At 34.7% G+C, this 17,694-nt stretch overlaps 1 protein-coding gene across 1 annotated transcript in view; it reads left to right on the top strand.

The window, feature by feature from the left end:
• The window catches only part of ADGRL4 (adhesion G protein-coupled receptor L4), a 133,187-nt gene that overhangs the window by 47,982 nt on the left and 67,511 nt on the right, over positions 1–17,694 (top strand). The gene's annotated exons all lie outside the window — the stretch shown is intronic.

Below are 17,694 nucleotides of genomic sequence, written 5' to 3'. Positions count from 1 at the left end.
TTTTTACCCTTAATTGTGTTGAGGGTAGAAAATCCTAATTCACATAAATAAGATGTTGAAAATTGTAGTAAAATGTTCAAAGCCTTTTTATATATTGCCCCATATTCTTCTTTTAGAGAAATCTAAAAGGCTTCAAGAGACAATTTCTTATGTTTAATCATCAATCCACAATCAGTGGATATAGCTGCCAGTTCTTCTTCTGTTAATGTTAAAACAAAATCACTTGAAGCTTCCATAAATGGGTTTCTAATCCAATCATATTGTTCAGTGTTAAGTGATGGAAAATGCTATAAATTAAATTCTGCTCATCAGCCTTCAAGTCCTATTTTATTTACATTTAACTTTTGCTCACTTCCAGAATCGGATTCTTCAATATCACACTTCTTTTTGAGAAATTCATCCATTTTATTTGGGTGTATTTATCTAAAAATAATATAATGATGTATTAATAATAAATATAATAATGATGTATCAACAAAAAGAGCAGTATTTCTGTAATGAAATGGTATAATAGAGTAACTATATTTATTTTTATATCAGGGCACATGCTGCGAACCAACACAGCTAGTAATTCCAAGTCCCTAGTGGGAATGGTGAGGAATTAAGAAAATATGCGGAATTAAGAAAATACGGGATCTGGAGGGCCCTGTAATTGCTGTTGTCAAGAACAAAGCTCACCCCAAAACCACATCTTGCTTTATTTATAGGACAAAGTGAGACCATTAACAAATCAATGGTCTTTGATCATGTTTCCAAGACATCCCAAGAATTTTACCAAGTGCAGAAAACCCCTACCATACATATCATCTTAACTTTACACCAAACAAAGGATAGAAGAAACTTGCCTCCAGTCTTTTTAGGGAACATTAGGGGTAGTGTAAACAATCCAGCATCACAGCTTAACAGCCTTTTGCAGCCAAATCAGGCAAGTGAGGTGGGGGGTTGGGCAGACTGTCAGCTAACAGTCAATTCCCCACATCTCTGTCCCCCAAAGATCTAAACTCCAAAAACCCTGTTGGTTTTTTGGTCCCCAACAGGCACATATTTCTCTAGAATACCATAGGGCGCACCTGGAAATCTTCTAGGCACACACTTTGAGAACCACTATCTTAGAGTGTTGGCTCAGTTGTCAGATTTAAAACTTAGCTCACACACTTTAGTGTTATGTTCTTCTCTGTGCTGCTTAACATCTCTATGCTTTCACTATTTTCATGTCTAAAATGGGGGTAATATTATCTCAAAGGTTGTTTTGACATTTAAGTAACACAATTAAATGTAACTGGTACATAGTAAATGCTCAATCAATATTAGTGATTACTGTTATTAAAGATAGGTGAAAATGGGTACCATAGGTTACAATTTTCTATTTACCAGCTATTGATCTTGGGAGTAGCTTATTTAAAGAGTATTTAAAAGAGGATTCTAGTTATACTTGTTTTTGGTATATTATATTATTTTTTGCTACAAAATTATTAGGTTATGAGATAAGAAGATGCTCTGTTTTTGTTGTGTGTTTTTTTTTCTTGCATCAACACTTTACTGCTTGGGGGTCTCCATAGAATACTATAAAAACTAAAATGTTAACATGTGATTTCATATTATTTATTTTTGTGTTAGCCTGCAAGGTTTGCCTGCTATAAAAAAAGGCAGGTACAGGCCCTGGCCGGTTGGCTCAGTGGTAGAGCATCGGCCTGGTGTGCAGGAGTCCTGGGTTCGATTCCCGGCCAGGAGAAGCGCCCATCTGCTTCTCCACCCCTCACCCTCTCTTTCCTCTCTGTCTCTCTCTTCCCCTCCCGCAGCCGAGGCTCCATTGGAGCAAAGATGGCCCGGGCGCTGAGGTTGGCTCTGTGGCCTCTGCCTCAGGCACTAGAGTGGCTCTGGTTGCAACAGAGCGACACCCCAGAGGGGCAGAGCATTGCCCCCTGGTGGGCATGCCGGGTGGATCCTGGTCGGGCACATGCGGGAGTCTGTCTGACTGCCTCCCCGTTTCCAGCTTCGGAAAAATGAAAAAAAAAAAAAAAAGGCAGGTACAAAGAGTTAGTGCTCCAGGAGGGGGTGGGGGAAAGGAGTAAAGAGGAGCAAAAATATGGTGATGGAAAATGGTTTGACTTTGGGTGATGGGTATACAACATAATCATCAGTTCAAATGCTATAGAGATGTTTACTTGAAACCTATGTACTCTTATAATCAATGACACCCTTTTAAATTTAATTTTCTAAATACAATTTAAAAAACTTAAAAACATTAATAATTGAGAGTGTGTATATAATCTATACCAGTGGTCCCCAACTTCCGGGCCACGGACCGGTACTGGTCCGTGGGTCATTTGGTACCGGTCCGCAGAGAAAGAATTAATAACTTACATTATTTATGTTTTATTTATATTTAAGTCTGAACGATGTTTTATTTTTAAAAAATTACCAGATTCCCTCTGTTACATCCGTCTAAGACCCACTCTTGATGCTTATCTCGTAAATTCAACAATTATATTTTAAAATACCACAGTTTTTATGCCAGTCGCATAATTTTATTTTGTGCATTTATCCATCTCACCCTAAAGGCCAGTCCATGAAAATATTTTCTGACATTAAACCGGTTGGTCCGTGGCCCAAAAAAGGTTGGGGACCACTGATCTATACCTATGCATGCACACACATAAAAAAAATGTTAGTACTCCAAATATCTCCTTTTTTTCAGAACAGTTAAGTTAAACTATCAGTTACTTTTATTATTTAAATTTTATTTTTATGACAGAGTATTATATAGATTGTAGTTTTTATCTTCAAGTATGATTATTTTAAAAATTAAATAATTTTAGCTTTACATTAAGAATGAATGTCCCAAAATATATATTTGCATTCTATCCATTTTATCAGAACTCTGGACATAATAATTATAAACATTAATTACATTTCTTTGTTATAAGACAAATTCTTATTTTTAAAGATTAAAATACTACGAAAAAAATAAATTCATATTTCTACTTGGGCAAATTTACTGACAGTCACTATCTGATTTATTACTGAAAGCAGTCCTACCAAAATTTTAAAAAGTGCAGGATTACTGTCACCACTTTGTAGGTGAGAAAACAGAGATGCTAAATAGAACGAAGTCACTTCCAAAAACGGTTGTAAATAATTCCAAAACTAGGGTTTGTCTTCCCAGCTTAAAGTCTTCGTACTTTTTAACATACCAATAAGCAGAGTTGTGTTCTGATTGCAGGTCTTTTCTCTTCTCATATATAAAATATGAGTCATTTTGCTGGAACCAAGAAGTTGCCATTTTCAATAAGTCTGCACAACAAAGGCATTAGGCAGAACTAACTGTTATCACAGCCATCTTCAAATGGGCTTTGAAAGAAACTACTTTGATACTGTAACAGAAAACATCACAGAAGCAGAACACTGTGTTTTATTTGATGAGTTTAACAATGCTGCAGCTAATGAATTGGTTGTCATCTTGCCCACTGTGGAGATAAGGGGAATGAGGATACATAGATGCACATTTGGCATGCCCATTCGCAATTACCTCATGACAGAGAACAGTTTTAGCATGATTGATGAAACATGTTAGAAAAAAAAGAAAAGAAACTTAAATGGAAGAATTTTATTTTGAAATGACATTGTTAACAATAGTGCTTGGGGGAAAATAAACATGAAAACATTTTAAGATTGTAGAAATGCAACCAAATCCAAACTGCCTAGAATGTCCTTGCTGTTTTCACTTACTTTTGCATCATATCTGGGATGTAAACAACTTAATTCTAGGGTTATTGCTGCAACCTTTTTCCACTTTGTACTTTGATCAGAAATAGTGTCTGAAATAAAAATGAGATACCTCTACGACTTAAGTGGCCTGTCATAAAAGGGTATTATTAAACATGAAAAGGTGCAGCAACTGCATACTCTGAGCTAGAAAAGCACTAGAGTGATAAGGAAATGTACATTACACAGTAATATCAGGATCACTCTGATCTTCAACCTTCATTTTTAAGTGCAACAAAGTTTTTGAATCTTAAGTATTCATATCTCAAGTTATATAATCAGTTCAACTGCCTGATATTGGGTCAGATCACTGGTCCAGAAAATAAGGCATCATATCTTTTCCCAGGGCCTGTACTATTAGCTAAATCTTCTTCATACAGTTCAGTGTACTTAACCAGTGGTATAAGGCTCCGCAACTGATGGAGGAAAGCAATTTCTACTTGACTCTTATAGCAATTATTTTAGGGCTGGAAGTGTGATATTTGAATACACTGAGTGTCATTTTCTATTTAAATAGCTATATATTACTCATACCCTTTTTTAATAACAAGAAATATCTGTGTATTTACTATATACCCCATAAAACAGTGTTTCTCTAGGTGTTTTAAGTATTTCTAAGGGCTTTGATTTTATTATGTGTAAATTTATTTTTTATCTTTTTTAGTAAGAAATCACATAAAACACTCAAGTAACTGATGATTTGAGACTAGCTAGATGCAAATGTTAGAATAATATTTTTGTGGTAGGCATTAGAATAAATGTATACTTCTCTTAAAATACAAACAAATTTAATATTTATTCCTGCTAGTATAATAACTAAAATACTAGATTCATTGCCCACAGTCACAATCTAGGTCGCAAATATCCAAATCCAGTTAAAGGTTTTCATCTAGCTGGAAGACCTCAAAAGGAAGAGAAAGATAATCTTGTTAGCAGCATGGGAGTGAGAACACTCCTAACAATCAGGGTGTCCTTAACTCCTTTCTGGGCTCCAAGGATTTTAGGATCAGTAAGGAAATCAGACAGCTACAAAGGAGTAAAGTAGCGTTGGATCAAAGGAAATACGGAGTATGAGTTTCCTATTGAGCGGTATAGCCATTGTATTGCAGTAGGCACACTAGTATGAGTTGTACTTCTTACAAATCCCCTACCAAGTTGTAAACAGCTTGCCCATAAAGCTGTATGACATACTTAAGTCTGGGTGCCAGGAGGAAGACTCGATATTGTTGTCTCCTCAATGGATAGGAACTCATTGTACATCTACTACATGCCAGATATGAACACATGTCAGAAAATAGAAATAGCAAAAATTTATGATCACTTTCCTTGAGAATCTCAGAATTAAAAAAAAGATTACTATAATAGAGTTCTTCAACTTATAATAATAAAATATAGAAACAATATTTTAAAAATAATAAAATAAGAAAAACACAAGCTGTTATGCATGTCATAGTTTTGTACATCAGGTTATCTTAAGAAAAGGTACACTTCCGTGGCCATTTTTCTCAAGTACACTGGCACCGTTGTTTGTTTGTGTTTCTTTTTGCATTAATTAATTTTGTAATTTGATTAGTTTTATGGAGCCATACATTTAAAATATGGTCTCACAATTACTGTATATTATTGTGTAAATAGTGAGATATCAGATTTGAAAGGATATGTTAACAAAATGATAAAATATCATGAAATTTAATTACTATATTTTTTCTTTCAACAAAAAATAATATATTATACATGCATACACAAATATATATATACACATAAATCAAAATACGTATGAAAGTTCACTGATCTTGAAGACTATGATATGGTTTATTGAAAATATCAAAGAAAAATACATCATTCTGGCATTGTCAAGGTTAAGCTTAAGCTTGGGTGGAACCTGACCTGTGGTGGCGCAGTGGATAAAGCATCAATCTGGAACTCTGAGGTCATTAGTTCAAAACCCTGGTTTCCCTGTTCAAGGCACATATGGGAGTTGATGCTTCCTGCTCCTCCTCCCCTTTTCTCTCTCTCCTCTCTAAAATGAAAAATAAAATCTCAAAAAAAAAAAAAAAAAAAAGCTTGGATGGAGAAGATGGCAGACAAAGGAATCATATGTCTTCAACATGGGTTTTCAAGAGGATTTGTGAAATAATAGGGAGGATAAAAAGAATGTGAGGGAAGAAAAATGGTTGCCACCTTTAAAGCAGATAGTTAAACATTAAAGTTTTTTATTTTTAATATAAAAAAATTCCAGAGAGGTAGGTGGAATATCTAGTAAGTACTGAATTAAAATTCAGAGAGATAAAGGATGGAAGGAAAAATGTAGATGTGTCCCCAGGGTTAACAGATGAACACAGAAAGTGTATGTTATCTCCAAGTAAGAGAAAGTGCTGCTAACTGAAGCATGTTATGAATGCATTAGATTTCATTTACAATATAACCTGAAATCTTACCCATGGTTGCTCTCCAGGGTTTGTACCATGATGCAATACTGTTTTTGCACAGAAGAGGAGGTGTTTTTGCAAATGGGGACAAATTTTCCATCCGCTCACCTACTTCTGTGCAACAGAAATGGTCTACCCAGAGAAGGCATGTTCTTCTAATACGTACAATGGTCCCATATCAATGACATCACATCTGTGTAGGCAGCCCTAGTGTCTGTGCTTATAACTGCAGGTATAAAACATGGTATATAGTAGGTCATCAGCAAATCAATCAGGCCACTTGAACCATCTATACTTGTTCAAACTTCAGTTTGTTACCCACTAGGTGGCCATGTAGTCAATGTAAGTGGATCATGGCCAGCGTTTTAAAACAAACTAAAACTAGACAGAAAAAAAAATATATCAAAATATATATATATATATATATCAGAGCATGATACATGACAGGAGGCATTTTTAAAAGTTGTTTTGATTTATTTATTAATATATCCCTATGTGGGTATGTAAAAGACCCTTTTTACTATATTTGACTGTTAAAAGAGTTTGTAAAAACCTGCCCTAGGAAATGCACAATAAAGTGGGTGAGTTAGGACAATGTCTCAAATTTTCTAACTTTGCACCCCAATCACAGATGGCTATCAAATCTATATGGGCTAGGAAAAAAAATTGTTATGTTAGGTCACTCAGTAAGGGTGTCAGGACTATAGGTACGCTTTCAAGAGCAAGAAATCATGTTTATTGTCAAGGTTATGGTGTATTCGAAAGGCCTTTGGTTACCAGAAACCTGCTTTAAATATTTATTATGGTATTTGTGTGATAACTTAAAACCCTAGATATTATTTACCACATAGAATATATAAAATCATAAACTGCCACAGAGATACAGTTCACACAACATCTGAATAGCTTTTGCAAAAGTTCATAGTTTTTAGAAAAATCGTGTTGTCAGCAGAGGCTTTTTAGAAAAGCTACATTTTTATTTTTTATTTCATAGAAATAGTTCATACGAAGATATATTTCTAACACTATTGATGCTTGTAGAAGCTTCTAAGCTGAGGCTGGTTCTTTGTTGAAAAGGGATATTAGCAAGGAAAAGAAAGAGGCAAAGTGTATATTGCATTAATATAATGAAGGTAATATAATTACCTTTATATTAATAAACAATATAAAGGTAATTGTTTCCATTTTATTGTGAATTCTATTTGTTCTTGAGTGTAATATTGTCAAAATTGTTTTTGTTTTCTTAACATTTGATTAATATATCATTTTCAAACTTTTTGTTCAATTTTGCTGTAAATACAGTTCTTTTTAATCACACATAGTTATTTTTAATTCAATATTTTTTAATAAAAGATTTTTATGTATGAAAACAAGATAATATAAAAAAACTTATGGCTCTTAGCATCTTTCTTAAAAAATGCTAGAGATATTTTAACCAATTAGTAAGCAGGGGGAGGTAGGATTATTTTTGTGTTTTCAGGATGTTTTACTTATTAAACTATGGATATTATCTAGAGTTATCCAATATTCTTCAAAATGTTATTGTAAATGGCTATAAATTACCAGATAATTAAAAAACGTTTTTTGTTGGGTGTTGAAGTTCTTGCTTATTCTTACCATTATATTAATTCAGTGCATATTCTTGTATATAACTTTTGCCAGATCTCTGAACATTTGATTTGTTACCTGGAAGGGAGATCCTGCAAAAAAGGATAGGGTCATTTTAATTCTTTTTAAATTGATTTTAGTGATAGAGGAAAGGAGAGAGAGACAGGAACATCTATCTGTTCCTGTATGTGCCCTGACTGGGAACCAAACCAGCAACCTCTGTGCTTTGGGTCAATGTTCTGACCAACAGAGCCATCCAGCCAGGGCAAGATAGGGCCTTTGTAAACAGTTACAGGAAATTAAAATGTCAGAGTAACATAATAAAATGAGTCCAGAATAATAAAATCAAAGAAACACAAGTTGAATTCCATTACTTCTGTTAACTGCTATTAAAAAAAAAAAAAAAAGTTATAATATCAGCTTGCCCACTAGTCTAGGCACTGTTCTGACACTTTCCCTGGGAGAAACACATATCCAAGGGTCAGGGATGAGGCAGAGTTGGAGTAAGATGTTAAGAAAGATACTCGTGGATCTTTTCTCTTTCAACTGTGTGCTTCAGTCTGATTTAAGATAGGTGGATAAAAAAGCCGTGGTACATTTACAGAATGGAATACTACACAGCTGTCAAAACAAAAGATATCTTACCTTTTGCGGCAGCTTGCATGGGCCTGAAGATTATTATGTTAAGTGAAATATGCCAGAGAAAGACAAGTATAATATGATTTCACTCATATGTACAACCTAATGAACAAAATACACTTAACAAACTAAAGAGAAATAGACTCATAGGTACAGAGGACAGACTGACAGCTATCAGAGGGAAAGGAAGTTGAGGGCTGGGTAAAAAAGGTGACGGGATTAAGCAAAACTTAAAGTCTTGTGGACACAGACAACAGTGTGGTGATTATAAGAGGGAAGGGAGTGGGGGAGGTAGAAGAAGATGAAGGGGTATAAATGGTGATGGAAGGAGACTTGACTTGGGGGTTAAACACAATAGAATATAGATGATGTATTACAGAACTGTACAACTGAAACCTATATAATTTTATTAGTTTATGTCATCTCAATAAATCCAATTTAAGAATAAATAAATAAATAAATAAATAAATAAATAAATACTTTTGTACTGGCAAATACTGGATGGAATACACTGTGGAATAAATCATAACCAATTTTACTATTAATCAAAAATAACAACTAATCTCTAGCTTTAAAAAAGTGATAATTTTTAAATACCTTACTAATTTTATAGATGACAATTTTTTTTGCACCAGCTAGTTTAAGATTTTTGCTTATTTGTAAGGAAAAACATTTACAGAGCAATTAGATATTTCTTTCTTTTGTGAATATACTCATTTCTATTGACCAAAGGCTATAAAAGTTCCATTGTGATTTCTGATTTCTTCTGTGTTCTCTGCATTATTTAGGAGTTTTTTTTTAAGCATATTGGATAATATTAATCAAAAACTTCTGTTAACTTTTATGCTATTGATTCTTTTTTCTTTATTTTTTAATTTATTGTGTTGACATGATTTCTAGTGACCCACTCAACATAACACCATTTATGCCCTTCATAGTGCCCCCCACCAGCTCCATGCAAAGGTTTTTTCTTCCCACCATTTTTCCTCCTTTACCCTCTCTACCTCCACCCACCCTTTCCCTCTGGCTATTGCTACCCATTGTCTGTACTGTGCATTAAGTGTATATGGTTTAGGCTAATCCCTTCATCCTCTTTTATACAGTCTCCACTTCCCTCTTCCCTCTGATAGTTGTCCATCTGTTTCCTGTAACTCTGTCTGTTTCTATTTTCTTCCTCAGTTAATTGTGGTCTTTAGGTTACACATATAAGTGAGATCATAAGTTATTTGACTTTCTCTGCCTGGCTTATTGCACTTATAATAATTTCCAGGTAGATCCATGCTGTAGCAAAAGATAAGAGTTTCTTCTTTTTTATGGTTACATAATATTTTTTGCCTATGTAATTTTATGACTATGTAATAGTATAAATGTTCTACAGCTTTCTTTTCACTCATTTACTGATGAGCACTTGGGCTGTTTCCAGCTCTTGCCTGTTGTAAATAATGCTGCAATAAACATGGGGGGTGCATATCTTCTTTTGAATTAGTGTTTTGAGATTCTTAGCATATGTGGGCTAGCTGAGTCATAAGGCAGTTTCATTTCTAAATTTTGAGGAAACACCATACTGTTTTCCACAGCGGCTGCAACAGTCTGCATTCCCACCAGCAGTGCAGGAGGGTTCCCTCTTCTCCACACCCTCACCAGCACTTGTTGTGTGTTGATTTGTTAATGAGCGCCATTCTGGCAGGTGTGGGATGATATATCATTACTGTTTTAATTTGCATTTCTCTGATGATTAGTGACCTTGAGTATTTTTTTATATGCCTCTTTGTATATCATCTTTGGAGAACTGTTTATTCAGGTTCTTTGCCCATTTTTAAATTGGATTATGGCATTGTTTCTTACTTTATGCTATAATGGATTCATTATTTTTAGCAATGCTATATGAAATTGCGTATTCTGAAAAACAATGGTAAGGGGCAAGTTGATTTAGCATAAAAGAGTTGCAGACAAAGCCCTGGCCGGTTGGCTCAGTGGTAGAGCGTAGGCCTGGCGTGCAGAAGTCCCGGGTTCGATTCCCGGCCAGGGCACACAGGAGAAGCGCCCATCTGCTTCTCCACCCCTCCCCCTCTCCTTCCTCTCTGTCTCTCTCTTCCCCTCCCGCAGCGAGGCTCCATTGGAGCAAAGATGGCCCGGGCGCTGGGGATGGCTCCTTGGCCTCTGCCCCAGGCACTAGAGTGGCTCTGGTTGTAGCAGAGCAACGCCCCAGAGAGGCAAAACATCGCCCCCTGGTGGGCAGAGTGTCGCCCCCTGGTGGGCGTGCCGGGTGGATCCCGGTCGGGCGCATGCGGGAATCTGTCTGACTCTCTCTCCTCGTTTCCAGCTTCAGAAAAATTAAAAAAAAAAAAAAAAAAAAAAAAAAAAAGATAGAATTGCAGACAAAATAGGTGAAAACTAAATACTATTGAGAGACTTGAAAAATGAGTATTGGACTCTTGGCTTAAGAAAAATTAAAAAGTAATCAATTCAAAAATTAGACAAACACTATTTTTCCATATTATTCAGTTTGATATCAAGATGAAATTGTTGAATGATGGAGAAATAAATTGTGTTTGTTGACATTTCTTGCTCAGATAGTAACTCAGTTTAATCTCCAGAAATGGATAATGAAATTTGCAAAGCTACATGAAGTTAGCACTACCAATGAAAGCATCAGAAAAGACTACCACTCAGGGATGGGGCATTTATTTGTTAGAGTTTAAAACTAAGAGTTGGGGAAGTTATGTAAATTTTCAGTGTTATATAATGCAACAAAAAAGGAAAGAAGCAAAATTCTAGTTAAGCGAAAGAAAAAATGCCAACAAACTTTGATAGCTTTTGTGTTTCAATAATGTTTTCACATCTAAATGTAGTAAAATAAGTCACAGTTATAATCACAACTATGGAAGACAACATATCAAAATATTATGTACTGTTGGATGCCAAATGTAATTCCAAGTAATATTAGAATGTATGTGAAAAAATATTAGAGTCAATTTTACTATACCATAAAGGAGGTACTATGGGTACATATTTAAAATTTGAGTAAGTGTAAATTGTATATAGTTTTTTATTAATATTGTATTGCATTGATAATGTGTTAAAATTTATGGCACCTCAAAATCAAAGAAACAAGGTCTCATTAAATCAGACTGGCAGTGATGTAAGTATATACAATATTTTGATATTAAATGTGCCATTTCTAATTTCACTGTCCATTGATTTATTTTCAAGGTTGTTTTAATTTAAACTTTTAAGTTTATTATTAACAAAATATAGCTGAATTTCATCTGTAACCTAGTCTAATAAGTGGTACCTTATGATGAGAAAATATGAGTCTTTTGCATTTAATGTAACTATTGATATATTTGATATTTTTATTCCACAAAAATTATTTCATGTTAGCTATATTTATAGTTTCATTTCTTTCTTTAGTTTTGACTTTGTCAGTTTCCTCTTTATGCATTTTCTTCTTGTTTCCTTGAAATTTCAATTATGAATTTTCAGCCCATTTCTTACTCCTGATATTCATAATCATATCCATATTTTTGTATTTCATTAAGGTAATGGCACTTCCTTTGTGCACTGTACTTTACTTGCTTACTTTACTTCAGTTTCAACCTGGTCAAAGTAATATGAACTTTATAAACCATACTAGGTCCAGAGTATTTATTAGTTTTGTTTTAGAAGATATTTTATAAGAATCCTAATTATTTCTTATATTACATATTCATAATCATATAGTCATTATCTATTTGAATTTACATATAGTAGGGTTTATTGTTTACTACTGTTATAATTTCATCTAATTTTCCCTTATTGAGGTCTGTCTTCTAAATTTATTATTGCCTTGGTGGTAGAACATTGGCCCAATATGTGGAAGTCCTGGGTTTGATTCCCGGTCAATGCATTCAAGAAAAGCAACCATCTGCTTCTCCATCTCTTTCCCTCTTCTTTCTTTCTCTCTGTCTCTCTCTTCCCCTCCTACAGCCATGGCTCAAATGGTTTGAGCAAGTTGCACCTGGTGCTGAGAATGGCAACATAGCCTCACCACAGGTTCTGAAATAGCTTGGTTGCCAAGCAATAGAACAGTTGCCTCAGATGGGCAGAGCATTGCCTGGTAGGGGGCTTGCCAGGTGGATCCCAGTTGAGATGCATGCAGGAGCCTGTCTCTCTGCCTCCCTGCCTCCCTACCTCTCACTTAATATAAATAAATGAATGAATGTATGAATGAATTAATGAATGAATTAGTGAGTGAATTTATTACTATTTAATTACAACACTATCTTGAGTATTATCTTTAAATGAAATACATAGGTGATCTACTCTCTAAATCCATGTATATTTATACAAGTGTTTTAATCCTGATGAGTGTAATATTTCTTTATCTGGGAATTATAGGATCACAGGTATTTTATCTCAATACTTACATGTGCTGCTATACTGTCTTTTAGTCATGTTAGGGAGAATCTGATACTATTCTAATCATTTTTTCTTTGTAAACTGGCAAGTAATTTTGCAACTGATAGCTTCAAAGGTTTTTTTCTCAATCATTAATTTGATTCTCCTCTTAAATATGTATTACTTTAGTGATTAGAAACAAAAATCAATAAAACCAGTTTTTCACAAACTGTTTCATAACCATCATTGAGTACTAGAAAGACTATGAGTATTATTCATCTGTACTATTACAGTTGATAGATACAATGGAATGAAAAAAATTCAGAATCATTGATTCATAATTTGAATAAAATGTATGAGAATTTTTCTCCTACCATCTCCACCCAATGAATAAGAAAAGTGCTTTCCAGTGTCTAGAGATATGAAATGGTTTTTCCTTCTATTTGCCAACTCTGCTTATGCTCAGTTTTGCTTCTTTTCTCTAAAACAAGGAACAAAAGAATAGTCAAATAAGATGATAATATTTTTTTCAGTGCTGCATTTCCCTCAGAAAATAAATACAAAAACAGCAACAGAGACATTTCTATGCATGTTTTCCCTGCCCCCTCCCCAGACTTATAGATACTTTGCAAAATCTAATCCATAGTCAAAAGTAAACATTTTTTCTCAAAAAACCATGACATGATACTTGTTGTTTCAAACAGTTTAAAAAACATATTTCCACTAAGTTATTTTTTAATAATAAATATCCAACATAAACACTTTATTCTTGTGTAATTCTGCTTTCTTTACTGTGAAAGTTCTAACATTTGGCATTTGACATATATATATATATATATATACTTTTTCTTTATTAAATTGGACATTAATTCTATGGTTATGGGAAACATGAGTTTATACTGTGTGTTTGTAATCAGTAGTGAAAAATTGTGAAGTAGTTTCTCAATATTGCATTTATTTTTTTATCTTCCTTAATTGATAACTTTGCATATATGATTATGTGGATGCTGAGAGGTAGGTTATGTGTGTCTCATACTCATATTCTGGCTGTACTTAAAGATTCAGGTGCAGAAGATTCCCAGAGAGGAAGAGAGATAATGCTCTTTCCTTTGTTTCCTTTCCTTGTCTTTTATAGAGGATGGTAATGACAGTTCCAGTATGGAAACAATAACTCCAATACTTTTCCTTATTGACTGAACCCATTCTAGTTTCATTGCAGCTCTTTTTTATTTTCCTTCATCTGAACTTTTCTATCTCCTTCCTTATACGTGTATTTGATATTTCCTCCCCCCCCCCAAAAAAAATACAAACCATAGAGAGCCCATAAATAAGGAGGCTCATAATGATGATTTTTCTAAGTTCATTAGTGTGCTGGGTATGAGAAGAGAATTCCCTGCGCTGCTGAAACTGATGAGCCCAGCCGGCTGCCTTGGGTAGGACTGGGGGTTGGGGGTGTGAAGCAGCTTCTGCGTGGCTCCACCTTTGACACAGAGGGCCCATTTCACAAGGAATCACGTAATGGTTAAAGTCATTTTATTGTTCAGATTTACAGAGCAATACTGGAATCATGTCCAGAGGGAAAACGTGGGGAAGAGTGCTGCTGCTGTTAGAGTCCCCTGGCTTTCAAGTTGTTACAAATAATTTGAGCCCTGCCAATACTGTCTCATGTGCTAAGAAAAGAGAGAATTTTTTTTTCTTTTTAACTCAACTTTTCTCATCTGTGGTCAATAGATTGAAAAAATGAAAGACAAACTAAATCTTATTCAGATTCTGGAATATCAGTGTCTTATAAAAAGGAGTAAAATTCTAATTTATGATACAGACAAGAATATAATCATATGGTTTGTTGCCAAAAATATTTCATTACTGAGGCATTCAATATCACTCTTAAATTTGGAGAATTAGATGTGCTTTCTTTTGAAGCATACTTTTTGACAAAGTACACCTCACTGTGCAATTTAAGAACATAATTTGGTCTTTGGAGCCAGGCTGTCTTAAGTATAAAAACCGTGTCCAACAGATTGCCTCTCAAATGGCATGATTTAATCCATTTGAGCATTAGTTTCCTCTTTAGCAAAATGGGGATAACATCAATCATTTTCTTATTGAAACAAATAAAATAAAACAAGTCTTCCAGCAATGCTTGGGAAATGTTTTCTCTCTTTTTATGATTATAAGTCATGCTGATCTGGTTTTTAACAAAAGCTTATAATAACTAAATGAATAACCACCAACTGTAGGTTCAGCCTACCCGAAAATACTATAGAGGGTTTGGAGAATGTAGGTTTATAGTTGTTTGCATGGAGAAGGACACACTGGTTATGATTATTACAATAGCTTTAGGTTGAGCACTTAGAATTTCATATGTCCTCAAATTGCCAGCCTTCATTATGCACTCATGCTTGCCATGTACTTGCTATACACAAGCATAGCACATTTTGGCACAGACTTCTTTATAGACCTACTTTTGCCCATCCCTGTATTGACAGAGGACATTTTTGGCATATACATCTTTTATTACTTGAACCTCATGTATGGTTTTTTGGTTAGCTGGACTAAACCATGTGGAACTCCAAGATTCTTCAGGCCAACACTGGGGGGGGGGGGGGGACAAAACAAAACAAAAACATATTACGGAGCTTCCTTGGTCTTTTTTCTCTATTCTCACATCCTAAACTCTGGACATTATCACACAATAGGTAGGAAGAGGCAAACCCAAGTAACCAAAAATATAAATATAAAATAATAAAATAAAATAAATAATATAAGGAAAAACAAGGATGCCATAATGCAGGGGTCCCCAAACTATGGCCCGCGGGCTGACTACGGCCCCCTGAGGCCATTTATCCAGCCCCCGCTGCACTTCCAGAAGGGGCACCTCTTTCATTGGTGGTCAGTGAGAGGAGTATCGTTCCCATTGAAATACTGGCCAGTTTGTTGATTTAAATTTACTTATTCTTTATTTTAAATATTGTATTTGTTCCCGTTTTGTTTTTTACTTTAAAATAAGATATGTGCCATGTGCATAGGGATTTGTTCATAGTTTTTTTTTTATAGTCTGGCCCTCCAAAGGTCTGAGGGACAGTGAACTGGCCCCCTGTGTAAAAAGTTTGGGGACCCCTGCCATAATGTCTACAGCGAAGTTTATTTACGCTACTGAGATCAAAGCACATGGAGTATGGAGAGAGAATTACCCAGAGATAAGTGTAAAGGAAGATGGAAAGCTTGCTGCTTGCCTTGGAGCCTCATAAATACCAGGTTTTTTATTCTGAAGCATCTTCTGCAAGAAAAGAAGAGAGTCTTGAGCTCTACCTTGTGATTAAACAATTTCTGGCACAAGGTTGACTATTGAACTGTTGGTAGTTCTACCTTCCTAAATGTCGTATAGGCACCTCAATCTTTCCATGCCAAAAAGTGAACTCACTTTCTCAGCCCAGAAGAAAGCTCCTTCTCTGTTCCTCTTTGTCACAATTAGTGGCTCAATTTACCCACCCAATTCCTTCCAGGTCAGAACCCGAGAGTCATTTCTACTTCCTTCCTCCCCAAGTAACTCTTATCTTTTTAGTCTCCAATCCCTGCTGATATTTTAACAATTACTCTATTATGAAAATTTTCAAACACACAAAAGTAGATATAATAATGTAAAGGTCCACAAAGAGATGACACAATTTTCAGTTCATACCTGATCTAGTTTAATCCCAGCAATTTTCCTTTATTTCCCCAGATCACTTGACTTTTAACAACTAAATATTTCTAAAATATAGCACACCCCTTTTTCTCTTTGACTCTACTTTTATTAGTTTTCATGGCTTTCAGTGGTCTACCAGATCTACCTGGATCTTAACTCGTTTTTCTTATATTTTAAAAACTGTATTGAAATTCAAATCCCATCTGATTTCTTCACTATGTACATCTGATGATGGCCATCCTTTATCCAATGAATACAGTCCTAAGTTCTTGTGTTTTTCCAGTTAAGGCCATGCCTACCCACTCAGATTATTACCCCACACCTCTACCCTCAAACCCAATGCTCTACAGTGTGTTGCTCCCGTTGGCTTCCAGCCTTTTCCTTAAACTCTTCCTTTGTCTAAATGCATTACTGGGACCCCTATTCTTTGTCTAAATTCTTATGATACTTTAATGTCTGACTCAAGCATTTCCTCCTCTTCTAAACCTTCCTTGTAAATCACCTTCACCCCTTTTCATTCTGAAAACTTGTTCAGAAAACTATTCTCTTTTCCGAGTTACCACTACTCTATTAAATACCTCTTTCATTTGTTACACATATCACATTCTAATAATTTGTTTTTTTGTCCACCTTTCCCAGGAACAGTGGATCTTGTTACATCACAGACTGTGTGCCTGCCTTTTTTCTTGCGATGCTCAACTCAATGTATTAGACTTAAACCAATAAAAATTTTTACTGAAAGAATGTCAAATATTTCTTATTAACTATTTTGAAACATTTTAAAAAGTTTTCTTCATTTGAAGTGTATCAATAAATTTCTCAAGAGCATTCTAACCTAAATATTTATTTTATATTCTCAGAAGAAGGATTAAGTATAGAGATACAGAGATTTGGTGGCATAATTGGCACTTTGATTTTAATAATGGAAATAATAACCCAAAAGAATCAGGCTTCTATTTTCTTATACTATCCCTAACCAAAAAAATTTCTCCTTGACAATTAATCATTATGGAGCTGCACACTGGAAAGTATAAGGCAATTTACATAACTCAAATTAATATATTACTTCACAAGATAATTTCTTGCCTATCTCCACTATCTTGGGGAAAGAGAGGAGGTTACATTCAGATAAGTGATATTTTTATGAAATCAGATTTGAGCCAGACTATAGGGAATTCATCCATA

This window comes from Saccopteryx leptura, chromosome 3, assembly GCF_036850995.1.
Source record: "Saccopteryx leptura isolate mSacLep1 chromosome 3, mSacLep1_pri_phased_curated, whole genome shotgun sequence".
Lineage (NCBI taxonomy): Eukaryota > Metazoa > Chordata > Mammalia > Chiroptera > Emballonuridae > Saccopteryx > Saccopteryx leptura.
The sequence above is the reverse complement of the archived record's forward strand: the minus strand, read 5'-3'. Positions and strand labels throughout refer to the sequence as shown.